Source organism: Balaenoptera ricei, chromosome 10 (genome assembly GCF_028023285.1).
Source record: "Balaenoptera ricei isolate mBalRic1 chromosome 10, mBalRic1.hap2, whole genome shotgun sequence".
Classification (NCBI taxonomy): domain Eukaryota; kingdom Metazoa; phylum Chordata; class Mammalia; order Artiodactyla; family Balaenopteridae; genus Balaenoptera; species Balaenoptera ricei.
The window spans coordinates 43,133,635-43,149,305 of record NC_082648.1 but is presented as its reverse complement, the minus strand read 5'-3'; the positions used below and the strand labels follow the sequence as shown (position 1 = coordinate 43,149,305).

The following is a 15,671-nucleotide window of genomic DNA, read 5'->3' as shown; positions in this document are numbered from 1 at the left end:
AGACCTGGACCCTGCTTTGTACTTAGGGGTATAAGCATGCTCAGCATAATGAAGAGAAATTTTTCAGTGTGCAAAGGAGGAGAGAGGGGAAAGAAGCAGTCCGCCCAACAACATGGCAGAAGGCCAGGCCTGAGCCAAAAACATATCTGTGAGAGTTTCACTGTGGTGGGTTGACCCATGGTTTTTAAGAACAATGATGTGTAATGTTTGGTTTTAAATTGTTTTATCATTGCTATCTTGAGCTGTGCTAAAGGTTTCCTCAGTTAACCTGACTCCTTCAGTAACAAGGGCACAGTGTGGGCTTGTGGTAGTCTGGGAGGCTGGTCACATGGTGGGGAATGAAAGTAGGGGTCAGCAAAAGGACAGCGCTGTTCTCATATCATCCTCCTAGTTTGTCTGGGTTGGCTGCATTAAATCAAAGGAGCCTATTAGTTGAGGCTTACAGGTGGTAACAAGTGGAAAGAGAACAGAAGCTCCTGGGCTGAGCTGAAATCAGTGGGAGGGAAGCAGGTGGTATTGGATAAACAAGTTGCAGCATGAACTGACCTGACCCAGGGGCAGAACAGGAAACAAATTGACTGTTCCCCAAATAGTTTAATGAAAGATGATACTTAAAAGGGGGGAAACACAGTTGGGGTGTGTTTCTGTGGGGGAGGGATGTGATCAGATTGGGTAGGGCATTGTAAGCAGGGCAAGATGACTGGTCTTGCTGTGGCAGATAACAGACATTCAACAGATTTCTTTTCCATATCCTGATCAAAAACAGGTGCATGCAGCCAAGTCATGAAAGAGCAATGAAAAATGTAGTGGACCAGTACATGCAAAGGTCCTAGGCCTGGATTTCCTCTGCCTTCTCTAGGTCTTCACTCTTCTCCCCTGCATTGCTACTTCCTTTCTTTGTGGGATCACTCCAGTCAGCAGACAGATATTCTCTGGTGTGGTAGGCAGCCTCCAAGATGGCCTTTAATTAGCCTTGTCTCCTGGTATTCATACCCTTTGTTAGCCCCCTCCCCTAAGTTGGCAACTCTAAGTTGGCTGGATTTAGTGACATGCTTGTAGCAAACAGATAGTGGCAGAGGGGATGGGCTATCCCTTCCAAGACTAGATTATAAAAAGATTGTGACTTGTCTTGAACATTTTCTCTAGCTCTCTTGCTCTGAGGGAAGTTGGCTGCCATATTATGAGCTGCACTATGGCCCTATGGAGTAGCCTACAGTCATAGTCAATCTAACGGCCTACGAAGAAGCAAACCACATCACATGAGTGAGCTAGGAAGCAGATCTTTCCCAGGTCAAACCTTCAGAGATGAGACCACAGTTCTGGCTAAGATCCTAAATGCAACCTCATGAGAGGCCTGAAGCCAGAGACATCCCCCAAGCCACACTCAAAATTCTTGACCCACAGAAATTGTGAGATAACAAAATTTTGTTGTTTTAAGCTGCTAAGTTTTGGAATAATTTGTTACATAGCAGTAGATAATGCATCTTGTTTTTCCTATCTTTGAAGGAGGATGAAGGCATTAGTGCTGAGCCTGGGGCCTGGGGTAGGGTTGGGGGGGGGATGTAGGATGGTAGGGTTGATTGGGTCTGGAGTTAGGGGACATTTTATTCTTCTTGGTTGTCCCTTGCTCCACTTGAGTTAGTGCTAGAAATCTTTTTAATAAAAATATTTTATTATGTAGACTTTAAATAATAACAACCAAATAAACTTCCATGTACCCACAACCTCATTCACTATTTTTGATTTGTTAAATATTTAATCCTTTTGAAGGAATGTTTATAGTACAGTTTATGTACAGTTTAAAGAATAAAAACAATATAAGGATACCTATTTAAGAAAAAGAACATTATTGTTACTTTGGAAATCCCCTGTGTACCCGTCCCTGATTCTGTCCCTTTCTCCTTCCCTTAGAAAAAACCAATATTCTGAATTTTGTACTTAGTATTCCATTGATTTTCTTTATAAACCTGACTGTACAGTATGGTGGTCACTAGTGACAGGTGACAATTTAAGTTTAAATTTAAATTAAATTAAAATTTAGTTCCTCAGTCATGTTAGCCCTGTAGCTAGTGGTTACCATATTGGACAGCATGTTTAGTTTTGCATGTTTTTAAACTTTATATCAATTGAATCATGCAATTCATTTTCTTTTGCAGCTAGTTTTGTTTCATTCAGTATTGCGTTCTCAGCATTCATTCATGTGGTTATTTATAACTGTAATTCATTTATTTTTACCATATGCATGGTGTGAATATGCCACGATGTATTTATCTACATTGGAATCTATTACTGATGAACATTTGAATTGTTTCCAGTTTTGCTCTTACAACTAATACTATTATGGATGTGAGCATGAGTTTCTCTGGACTATATACCAGGTTAGGATTGCTGACTCTTACAGAATATACACCATCACCTTCTCTAAATAATGCCAAATAGTTTTCTGAAATGTTATACCAATGTACTGTACAGCTAGCAGCATGTAAACATTCCCATTATTTATATTATCATCGATGCTTTTTAATTTTTTACCAATCTTGTTGGTATGCATTGAGAACTCATGGTTTCAATCTGCATTTTTCTGACTTTAAATGAGTTTGAGTATTTGAATAGCTTTTCATATATTTAGGGGACATTCATTAATTATCTCATATTAAGTACCTACTTAGGTCTTTTATGTGTTTATCTTTGTCTTATGCATTTCATTAATGCAGCCACTCATCTTTTACTGTTTCCATAGTTTTGCCTTTTTCAGAATACCGTATAATACATACCTAGAGTATGTAGCCTTTTCAGATTGGTTTCTTTTACTTAGTAATATGCATTTAACATTCCTCCATGTCTTTTCTTGTTTTAATATTTATTTATTTATTTATTTAATTTATTTTCTTTTGGCTGTGTCGGGTCTTAGTTGCGGCACGCAGGGTCTTCGTTGTGGCACTCGGGCTTCTCTCTAGTTGTGGCGTGGGGTTTTTTCTCTCTCTAGTTGTGGTGCGCGGGTTCCAGAGTGCCTGGGCTCTGTAGTTTGCAGCACGTGGGCTCTCCTGTTGAGGCACGTGAGCTCAGTAGTTGTGGTGTGCGGGCTTAGTTGCCCCGCAGCATGTGGGATCTTAGTTTCCCGACCAGGGATCGAACCCTGCATTGGAAGGAGGATTCTTTACCATTGGACCACCAGGGAGGTTCCCCTCCATGTCTTTTCATGGCTTAAGAGCTCATTTCTTTTTTGTGATCAATAATATTCCATTATCTGGGTATACCACAGTTCATCTATTCACCTATTGAAGGACATCTTGGTTGCTTCCAAGTTTTGGCAGTTATGAATAAATTTGCTGTAAACATCTGTGTGCAGGTTTTTGGGTAAACATAAGTTTTCAACTCCTTTGGCAAATACCAAACAGTGCAATTGCTGGATCATATGATAAGAGTATGTTTAGTTTTGTACGAAATTGCCAAACTGTCTTCCAAAGTGTCTGCACCATTTTTGCATTCCCATTAGCAATGACTGAGAGTTCATGTTGCTCACGAGCATTTGGTGTTACAAGTGTTTTGGATTTTGGCTATTCTAATGGGTGTATTAGTGGTATCTCATTGTTTTAATTTGCATCTCCCTGATGACACGATGTGGATCATCTTTTCACATGTTTATTTGCCATCTATATATCTTATTGATGAGATGTCTGTTAAGGTCTTTGGCCCATCTTTTTTTTTTTTTTTTTTTAAACCAGATTTTATATTTTATTCAAATCACATTTTTATTTTAAATTTATTTATTTATTTATTTATGGCTGTGTTGGGTCTTCGTTTCTGTGCGAGGGCTTTCTCCAGTTGCGGCAAGCGGGGGCCACTCCTCATCGCGATGCGCGGGCCTCTCACCATCACTGGCCCATCTTTTAATCGGTTCTCATTGTTGAGTTTTAAGAGCTCTTTGTATTTTTTGGATAACAGTCCTCTATTAGATATGTCTTTTGCAAATATTTTCTCCCAGTCTTTTTCATTGTCTTTACATTGTCTTTCACAGAGCAGAAACTTTTTAGTTTTAATGAAGTGCAATTTATCAATTCTTTCTTTTATGGATCATACTTTTGGAGTCATTGACAAACCCAAGGTCATTTAGATTTTCTCCTATGTTATCTTCTAAGAGTTTTATACTTTTGTGTTTTACATTTAGGTCTGTGGTCCATTCTGAGTTAATTTTTATGGAGGATATAAAGTCTGTGTCTAGATTCTTTTTTTTTTTTTTTTTAATGTGGATGTCCAGTTGTTCCAGCACCACTTATTTAAAATACTGTCTTTGCTCCATTGTATTGCCTTTGCTCCTTTGTTGAAGATCAGTTGACTGTATCTACGTGGGTCTATTTCTGGGCTCTCTGTACTATTCCATTGATCTATTTGTCTGTTCTTTTGCGAATATCACCCTGTCTTGATTACTGTAGCTCTGTGTTATGTCTTTTTTCTTAACTTTTTTTTTTTCTTTTTGGCCACTCGGCATGTGGGATCATAGTTCCCTGACCAGGGGTCGAACCTGTGCCCCCTGCAGTGGAAGTGCAGTGTCTTAACCACTGGACCACCAGGGAAGTCCCATTATGGTATGTCTTAAAGTCAGGTACTGTCAGCTCTCCAGCTTTGTTCTTCTCCTTCAATATTGTATTGTCTATTCTGAGTCTTTTTTCACTGTGTATAACCTTTAGAAGCAGTTTGTTGATATCCACAAAATAACTTGCTGGGATTTTGATTGGGCTTGTATTGAATCTGTAGAACAAGTTGGGAAGAACTGCCATCCTGACAATGTTGTCTTTCTATCCATTAACATGGAATACTTGTCCATTTATTTAGTTCTTGTTTGATTTCTTTTATCAGTTTTGTAATTTTCCTCATATAGATCTTGTACATATTTTGTTAGATTTATACCTAAGTATTTCATTTTGGGGGGTGCCAATGTAAATAGTATTATATTTTTAATTTCAAATTCCAGTTGTTCTTTGCTGGTATATTTGAAAGAAATTGACTTTTGTATATTAACCTTGTATCCTGCAACCCTGCTGAAATCACTTATTAGTTCCAGGAGTTTCTTTGTCAAATCTTTTGGATTTTCTAATAGATTAACATATCATCTGTGAACAAAGACGATTTTATTTCTTCCTTCCCAATCTGTATACCTTTAATTTCCTTTTCTTATCTTACTGCATTAGGACTTAACAGTATGATGTTGAAAAGCAGTGGTGGGAATTCCCTGGCAGTCCATGGTTAGGACTTGGCGCTTTCACTGCCAGGGCCTGGGTTCAATCCCTGGTCAGGGAACTAAGATCCCACAAGCCACACGGCGCAGCAAAGAAAAAAAAAAAGTCCACTCTTAACCAATTCTATTTAACATTATACTAGAAATCCTAGGCAGTACAATAAAGCAAGATAAAGGCATACAGGGCTTCCCTGGTGGCGCAGTGGTTAAGAATCCGCCTGCCGATGCAGGGTACACGGGTTCGAGCCCTGGTCTGGGAAGATCCCACGTGCCACGGAGCAACTAAGCCCGTGTGCCACAGCTACTGAGTCTGCGCTCTAGAGCCCGCATGCCACAACTACTGAAGCCCACGCGCCTAGAGCCCATGCTCCACAACAAGAGAAGACAATGAGAAGCCCACGCACCGCAATGAAGAGTAGCCCCTGCTTGCTGCAACTAGAGAAAGCCCACGTGCAGCAATGAAGACCCAACGCAGCCAAAAATAAATAAATAAAATAAATAAATTTATTTTAAAAATAAAGGCATACAGACTTTAAAGAAAGATAAAAAACTGTCTCTATTCACAAATGCCACTATCTCAATAGAACCCCTCCCCCCCCCCAAGAAAATCTATTTTAAAAGCTCCTCGAACTAATAAGTGAATTTATAATAAGGTCACAGGACAAAATTCCTCTTTTTATATATTAGCCAACAGTTGGAAACTGAAATTTAAACATTTAAAATACCTATAAGAAAAAAGAAAAAGAAGTAGTAATTAGGTATAAATCTAACAAAATATGTGCATGGTCTCTGCCAAAAACTACAAAACACTGAAGAAAAAAAAATCAAACACTAAATAAGTGGAGATATATTGTGTTTATGAATTGGATGAATATTGTTAAGATGTCAGTTCTTCCGCAGTTGATCCGTGTATAGGTTTAACACAACCCCAGTCAAAATCCCAGCAGGATCTTCTTTTATAGATACAGACCAGCTGATTCTAAAATTCATATAGAAAGACAAAGAAACTGGAATGGCCAAAACAATTTTAGGGGAAAAATAAAAAATAAAACTTGAAGAATTCATACCACCTGATTTCAAGACTTATTATGAAGCTACAGTAATCAAGACAGTGTGGTTTTGGTGAAAGGATAGACACACATAGATCAATGGAACATAGTCTGTATGAAGCCAGTCCTTTGAAAATTTGTTGAGACTTACTTTTTTGCCCAAATTATATGGTTCTATTTTCATAAATACTCTTATGTGTTATTTACAGTTGTATTTTCTACATCAAGTTTCACTGATTAAAAGATGTATGTTTTTCACATTTAAACATCTCTGAAATCAGTATGCATCTGGCCATCAATGGCATGGCATAGTTTAACTGGCAGTGGCTTTTCTTTCTTAGTGGTACTTAAGATATAGCTTGCTTTACAATCAATGGTGGCTTACAGTTGATGAAATTTAGTATGCTAGGTCAAGTTTTTTTATTGTTCAAGTCTTTGTACTGATGATTTTCCTGCTTTTTGTATCAATTATGAGAGAGGTATGTTAAATTCTACTAAGACTGTGAATTTTTCTTTCTCATTAGATTTCTGCATTTTGCTTAACATCTTGACCCTGTATTATTGGGTGTATCCAAGTTTAGATGTGTTTTATCTTCCAAGTGAGTTAAATCTTTTTTCATTTTATAGTGACCATCTTTGTCCCAAGTAATAATTTTTTCCTTTAAAGTCTATTTTGTTCAATATAAATGTAGCTATACTAATGCTTTCTTTTGGCTAATATTTGGCTGGTATAACTTTTTCCGTGCCTTTACTTTCAACCTTGCTGTATCCTTATATTTTAGATTTACCCCTTATATAAACAACATGTAGCTGGATTTTGTTTTCTAATCCAACGTGACAATTTTTAATATTTAACTAATGCCCAGTGCATTTTTATTTATTATCATTACTAATACACATAGATTTCTATAGTTTTATTTTGGGCAATTTGTCCTGCCTGTTTCTTTTCTCTCCTTTCTTATCTTTTGGATTGATGAGTATTTATGAATTAAAAAAATTTTTTTCGGCAAGCATTTTTTCCAGATGTGATATTAAATTCTAAGAGTTGTCAGTTGGAAAAAATAATGCTCTGGTGCTCAGGTTTTTTCCAAAACAAAGTATTAAGTTACCATAGCTAAAATCCTAAGTTTTCTTTGGTCTGAATTAAGGTACCATTTATAAACTTGTAAAAAAGGTACTACAATCTGACATGTGTTATTTATGTATTCATACAATAAATGTAAAAACATGGACTGGTTCCATACAGTTCATGATAGTGGTTTCCTTCAGGGAGGGAAATTGGACTAGGGAAAGAAAGGTGAAGAATTGATCTGTACATCCTTTCTCTTCAGAAAATGATCTGAAGTAAAGGCAACAAAATGTTAACAGTTATTAATTATGGATGGTGCATGTACAGGATTTGATATGTTAACTTCTGTAGTTTTCTATATATTTATTTTAAAAAGTTTGTAAAACTTCTGTGATTTTGAAATGGAGGTTGCCATCTAGTGGACACATTTAAATAGAACTTTTAAAATCTGATATTGAGTGCAGAAAGATTCAATGAAAAAAGCTTTTCAGACTTTCTAACACATGCAAGACAGAAGGTACACTCTGGTGGCTAAGACCACAAACTTTGGAGTTGATCAGACCTAGGTCCGAACCCTAGTTTTGTTATTTACCATTTAACCTTGGGTAAAGTATCAAACCTCTCTGTGCCTTAGTGAGTTTGAACCCCAGACCCTCATTCATTTGAACAAACATTATAGAGCACTCCTTTAAACCAGGTGAGCACTGCCCTAGACTGTGGGGATACAGAAAAGCACAAAAGAGACAGAGTCTCCCCTTCGAGTTTGATAAAGGAGTGTTTTGGGCGGGGATGTGCTACTATTTCATATTGAATGGTTAGAGGTTAGGTTTATATCTGAGATCCCTAGTTATTAATACTCATATAACTTTAGGTAAGTACCAATCTCACAGGATGACATTAATATCCAAGTTCCACAAGAGGTATAACTCTGCCTTGTTTATCGCTCCTCCTAGTAATGCTTGGCGTATAAAAGGCCTTCAATAAATATTTGCTGAATGAATGAATGTCATTACTTTTACAGTTTCTTATGCATAGCTACTCAATAAATAGTAGATATTAAGGAAACAGTAAGACTGTGTATGTTATGTACATAGGTAACCCTAGATTTTTCTTTTTTTTTTTTTTTTTTGGCTGCATTGGGTCTTCATTGCTGCGTGCGGGCTTTCTCTAGTTGCGGCGAACAGGGGCTACTCTTCATTGTGGTGCATGGGCTTCTCATTGCAGTGGCTTCTCTTGTTGCGGAGCACAGGCTCTAAGCTTGTGGGCTTCAGTAGTTGCAGCACATGGGCTCAGTAGTTGCGGCACGTGAGCCCTAGAGTGCATGGGCTTCAGTAGTTGCAGAACGTGGGCTCAGTAGTTGTGGCTCGCAGGCTTAGTTGCTCCGTGGCATGTGGGATGTTCCAGGACCAGGGCTCGAACCCATGTCCCCTGTATTGGCAGGCGGATTCTTAAACACTGTGCCACCAGGGAAGTCCAACCCTAGATTTTATAATAAATTGACAAATATTTACCTAAGTTAAAAACATAATACTTACTGAAGGCAGCAAACTATTAAATATATCCAGTCAATTTTGAGGAAAAGGATTTCAACCAAGAAAGGGCAAAGACTTGGCCTCTAATGCCTATCTATGTTTGCTACAAAGAAATTTACACTGATAAAAGGGGATTGAGTTATCAGAATCTCTCTTAAAAAAAAAAAAGTTAAATGACCTAAACCTCCTCCAACTGACTCCCTCAAAGACTTCTGCCAGGGACTTCCCTGGCGGTCCAATGGTTAAGACTCCACCCTTCCACTGCAGGGGGCGAGGGTTTGATAAAAAAAAAAAAAAAAAAAAAAAAGACTTCGCCAAACACTCCCTAGAGTGGCCTTCTGAATTCTACAACCTTGATATAAGTGTTCCTTTACTTTGTTTTGTAGCAAAAAAACAAGCAGTATTTATTAAAAATAAAAACCTACTTTGTATAACAGTAAATAATGTTATATGATTACTGCAATTAGATTGTGATATACTTTGACATTATTTCATTTCACTATAACCTGTGACTTTTCCTTTAACTTAGCTATCAAGTCCCTGGTCAAATTCACTCACTTTATATCATTTCAGCATCTTTTCTGGGAATTTGAACTGCAATTACGACAACTTTATATTCCAAGGCATAATACATATTTTTTTATTGGAGTATAATTGCTTTACAATGTTGTGTTAGGTTCTGCTGTACAACAAAGTGAATCAGATACGTATACAATATCCCCTCCCTCTTGAGCCTCCCTCCCCCGCCTCCATCCCACTGCTCTAGGTCATCACAGAGCACCGAGCTGAGCTCCCTGTGCTCTACAGCAGCTTCCCACTAGCTATTTTACACACAGTAGCGTATATATGTCACTGCTACTCTCTCAGTTTGTCCCACCCTCCCCTTCCCCACACTCCCATGTCTGCAAGTCCATTCTCTACATCTGTGTCTCTTTTCCTGCCCTGCAAATAGGTTCATCAGTACCATTTTTCTAGATTTCATATATATGTGTTAATATACGATATTTGTTTTTCTCTTTCTGACTTACTTCACTCTGTATGACTGATTCTAGGTTCATCCACATCACTATAAATGACCCAGTTTTGTTCCTTTTTATGGCTTAGTAATATTCCATTGTATATATATACCACATCTTCTTTATCCATTCATCTGTTGATGGACACTTAGGTTGTTTCCATGTCCTGACTATTGTAAATAGAGCTGCAGTGAACATTGGGGTACATGTATCTTTTTGAATTATGGTTTTCACAGGGTATATGCCCAGTAGTGGGATTGCTGGGTCATATGGTAGTTCTGTTTTTAGTTTTTTAAGGAAGGAACCTCCATACTGTTCTCCATAGTGGCTGTATCAATTTACATTCCCACAAACGGTGCCAGAGGGTTCCCTTTTCTCCACACCCTCTCCAGCATTTATTGTTTTCTTTTTAAATTTTTATTTATTTATTTATGGCTGCATTGGGTCTTTGTTGCTGCCTACAGGCTTTCTCTAGTTGGGTCGAGCAGGGGCTACCCTTGGTTGTGGTGCGGGGGCTTCTCATTGAGGTGGCTTCTCTTGTTGCAGAGCACGGGCTCTAGGCACACGGGCTTCAGTAGTTGTGGCACGTGGGCTCCGTAGTGTGGCTCGTGGGCTCTAGAGCGCAGGCTCAGTAGTTGTGGCACACGGGCTTAGTTGCTCCGCGGCATGTGGGATCTTCCTGGACCAGGGGTTGAACCCACGTCCCTTGCATTGGCAGGTGGATTCTTAACCACTGTGCCACCAGGGAAGTGCCCTCTCCAGCATTTATTGTTTGTTTGTAGATATTTTGATGATGGCCATTCTGACCGGTGTGAGGTGATACCTCATTGTGGTTCTGTTTTTTTTTTTTAATTGGAGTATAGTTGTTTTACAATGTTGTGTTAGTTTTTATTGTACAGCGAAGTGGAGTTCCCTATGCTATACAGCAGGTTCTCATTAGTTATCTATTTTATACATATTAGTGCAGCAGTCCCCAACCTTTCTGGCACCAGGGACCAATTTCCTGGAAGACAATTTTTCCACAGGGCAGGGGGGATGGTTCAGGCGGTAATGCGCGCAATGGGGAGTGGCAGATGAAGGTTCGCTCGCTCACTGACTGCTCACCTCCTGCTGTGTGGCCCAGTTCCTAACAGGCTGCGGATCGGTACTGGTCCATGGCCCAGGGGTTGGGGACCCCTGTATTAGTGTATATATGTCAATCCCAATTTCCCAATTCACCACCCCCTTCCCCCCTTGCTGTCCATACATTTGTTCTCTACATCTGTGTCTCTATTTCTGCCTTGCTACTGGTTCATCTGTACCATTTTTCTAGATTCCACATATATGCATTAATATACAATATTTGTTTTTCTCTCTCTGACTTACTTCACTCTGTATGACAGTCTTTAGGTCTGTCCATGTCTACAAATGACCCAATTTCGTTCCTTCTTATGGCTGAGTAATATTCCATCGTATGTATGTACCACATCTTTTTTATCCATTCATCTGTCGATGGACATTTAGGTTTCTTCCATGTCCTGGCTATTGTAAATAGAGCTGCAATGAACATTGGGTGCATGTGTCTTTTTGAATTATGGTTTTCTCAGGGTATATGCCCTGAGGGATTGCTGGGTCATATCGTAATTCTATTTTTAGTTTTTTAAGCAACCTCCATACTGTTCTCCATAGTGGCTGTATCAATTTACATTCCCACCTACAGTGCCAGAGGATTCCCTTTTCTCCACACCCACTCCAGCATTTATTGTTTGTAGACTTACTGATGATGTGAGGTGATACCTAATTGTAGTTTTGTTTTGCATTTCTCTAATAATTAGTGATGTTGAGCATCTTTTCATGGGCCTCTTGGCCATCTGTGTGTCTTCTTTGGAGAAATGTCTATTTAGGTCTTCTGCCCATCTTTTGATTGGGTTGTTTGATTTTTTGGTATTGAGCTGCATGAGCTGCTTGTATATTTTGGAGATTAATCCTTTGTCGTTTGATTCATTTGCAAATATTTTTGCCCATTCTGAGAGTTGTCTTTTCATCTTGTTTATGGTTTCCTTTGCTGTGCAAAAGCTTTTAAGTTTAATTAGGTCCCATTTATTTATTTTTGTTTTTATTTTCATTACTCTAGGTGGTGGGTCAAAAAGGATCTTGCTGCAATTTATGTCAAATAGTGGTCTATGTTTTCTTCTTTTTTTAAAATATTTATTTATTTATTTTTGGCTGTGTTGGGTCTTCACTGCTGTGCGTAGGCTTTCTCTAGTTGCGGTGAGCAGGGGCTACTCTTCGTTGCGGTGCTTGGGCTTCTCATTGCAGTGGCTTCTCTTGTTGTGGAGCACGGGCTTTAGGCGTGCGGGCTTCAGTAGTTGTGGCTTGTGGGCTCTAGAGCACAGGCTCTGTAGTTGTGGCACATGGGCTTAGTTGCTCCACAGCATGTGGGATCTTCCCGGACCAGGGCTCAAACCTGTGTCCCCTGCACTGGCAGGCAGATTCTTAACCACTGTGCCACCAAGGAAGTCCCCATGTTTTCTTCTAAGAGTTTTATAGTGTCTGGCCTTACATTTAAGTCTTTTAATCCATTTTGAGTTTATTTTTGTGTATGGTGTTAGGGAGCGTTCTAATTTCATTCTTTTACATGTAGCTGTCCAGTTTTCCCAGCACCACTTATTGAAGAGATTGTCTTTTCTCCATTGTATATTCTTGCCTCCTTTGTCATATATTAGGTCACCATAGATGCTTGGGTTTATCTCTCAGCTTTTCTATCCCGTTCCATTGATCTATATTTCTGTTTTTGTGCCAGTACCATACTCTCTTGATTACTGTAGCTTTGCAGTATAGTCTGAAGTCAGAGAGCCTGATTCCTCCAGCTCCGTTTTTCTTTCTCAAGATTGCTTTGGCTATTCAGGGTCTTCTGTGTTTCCATACAAATTGTAAAAATTTTTGTTCTAGTTCTGTGAAAAATGCCATTGGTAATTCGATAGGGATTGCATTGAATCTGTAGATTGCTTTGGGTAGTATAGTCATTTTCACAATGTTGATTCTTCCACTCCAAGAACATGATATATCTCTCCATCTGTTTGTGTCATCTTTGATTTTTTTCATCAGTGTCTTACAGTTTTCTGCATACAGGTCCTTTGCCTCATTAGGTAGGTTTATTCCTATGTATTTTATTCTTTTTGTTGCAATGGTAAATGGGATTGTTTCCTTAATTTCTCTTTCTGATTTTTTTTGTTGTTAGTGTATAGGTATTCAAGAGATTTCTGTGTATTAATTTTGTATCCTGTGACTTTAGTAAATTCATTGATTAGCTGTAGTAGTTTTCTGGTGGCATCTTTAGGATTTTCTGTGTATAGTATCATGTCATCTGCAAACAGTGACAGTTTTACTTCTTCTTTTCCAATTTGGATTCCTTTTATTTCTTTTTCTTCTCTGATTGCCGTGGCTAGGAGTTCCAAAACTATGTTGAATAATAGTGGCGAGAGTGGACATCCTTGTCTTCTTCCTGATCTTAGAGGACTTGCTTTCAGTTTTTTTACCATTGAGAATAATGTTTGCTGTCGGTTTGTCATATATTGCCTTTATTATGTTGAGGTAGGTTCCCTCTATGCCCACTTTCTGGAGAGTTTTTATCATAAATGTGTGTTGAATTTTGTTGAAAGCTTTTTCTGCATCTGTTGAGATTATCGTATGGTTTTTCTCCTTCAATTTGTTAATATGGTGTGTCACATTAATTGATTTGCATATATTGAAGAATCCTTACATCCCTGGGATAAATCCCACTTGATCATGGTGTATGATCCTTTTACTGTGTTGTTGGATTCTGTTTGCTAGTATTTTGTTGAGGATTTTTGCATCTATGTTCATCAGTGATATTGGTCTGTAATTTTCTTTTTTTGTAGTATCTTTGTCTGGTTTTGGTATCAAGGTGATGGTGACCTCGTAGAATGAGTTTGGGAGTTTTCCTGTCTGCAGTTTTTTGGAAGAGTTTGAGAGGGATAGGTGTTAGCTCTTCTCTAAATGTTTAACAGACTTCTCCTGTGAGGCCATCTGGCCCTGGGCTTTTGTTTGTTGGAAGATTTTTAATCACAGTTTCAATTTCAGTGCTTTTGGTTGGTCTGTTCATATTTTCTATTTCTTCCTGGTTCAATCTTGGAAGGTTGTACTTTTCTAAGAATTTGTCCATTTCTTCCAGGTTGTCCATTTTATTGGTATATAGTTGCTTCTAGTAGTCTCTTATGATCCTTTGTATTTCTGTGGTGTCCATTGTAACTTCTCCTTTTTCATTTCTAATTTTATTGATTTGAGTCTTCTCCCTTTTTTTCTTGATGATTCTGGCTAATGTTTTATCAACTTAGTTTATCTTCTCAAAGAATGAGCTTTTAGTTTTATTGATCTTTGCTGTTGTTTTCTACATTTCTTTTTCATTTATTTCTGCTCTGATCTTTATGATTCCTTTCCTACTACTAACTGTGTGGGGTTTTTTTTTTTGTTTTGGGGGTGGTTTTTTTTTGGTTTGTTTTTTGTTCTTTCTCTAATTGCTTTAGGTGTCAGGTTAGGTTGAGATTTTTCTTGTTTCTTGAAGTAGGATTGAATTGCTATAGACTTCCCTCTTAGAACTGCTTTTGCTGCATCCCATAGGTTTTGGTGGTTGTGTTATCGTTGTCATTTGTTTCTAGGTATTTTTTGATTTCCTCTTTGATTTCTTCAGTGATCTCTTGGTTACTTAGTAGCGTATTGTTTAGCCTGTATGTGTTTGTGTTTTTTCACTTTATTTTCCTGTAGTTGATATCTAATCTCATAGTGTTGTGGTTGGAAACGATGCTTGATATGATTTCAATTTTCTTAAATTTACCAAGGCTTGATTTGTGACCCAAGATGTGATCTATCCTAGAGAATGTTCCGTGTGCACTTGAGAAGAAAATGTATTCTGCTGCTTTTGGATGGAATGTCCTGAAGATATCAATTAAGTCCATCTAGTCTAATGTGTCATTTAAGGCTTGTGTTTCCTTATTAATTTTCTATCTATCTGGATGATCTGCCCATTGGTGTAAGTGGGGTGTTAAAAAATGATACTTTGAGATGCAAAATATTTTTTACTAACAAACTATATAAACATTTAAAATAATCATGTCCCCACTATTATTGTGTTACTGTTGATTTCCCCTTTTATGGCTGTTAGCATTTGCCTTATGTATTGATGTGCTCCTATGTTGGGTGCATAAATATCTACAATTGTTATGTCTTTTTCTTAATCATTATGTAGTGTCCAAGGCATAATACATTTTAACTGGAGAAAAACACAGGTTTAACTAGTAACTTCAATATAATAACTGCTGAATGACTAAACGTATATGGTAAGATTTCCAAAGCTCTAGAACATGCCCATTCTTTATGCTGTATTCCAGCGGTCCCCAACCTTTCTGGCCTGAGGGACTGGTTTCGTGGAAGACAATTTTTCCACAGACCCTGGGGGGGATGATTCAAGCACATTACATTTATTGTGCACTGTATTTCTATTATTATTACATTGTAATACATGAAATAATTATACAACTCACCATAGTGCAGAATCAGTGGGAGCCCTGAGCTTGTTTTCACTTGCCACTCACTGATAGGGTTTTGATATGAGTCTGCAAGCAATTGATTATGGTCTGTGTGCAGTCAAACCTCTCTGCTAATGATAATCTGTATTTGCAGCCACTCCCCAGCGCTAGTATCTCTGCCTCAGCTCCACCTCAGATCATCAGGCATTAGATTCTCATAAGGAGCGCGCAACCTAGATCCCTC

General features: G+C 38.2%; 1 non-coding gene across 1 annotated transcript; it reads right to left on the bottom strand.

Annotated features, from left to right (window-relative positions):
• Positions 1-4,501: 4,501 nt before the first annotated feature.
• Positions 4,502-4,574, bottom strand: TRNAG-UCC (transfer RNA glycine (anticodon UCC)). Its single transcript has one exon. It is a non-coding gene; the product is annotated as a tRNA-Gly (tRNA).
• Between the last annotated feature and the right edge of the window lie 11,097 nt (positions 4,575-15,671).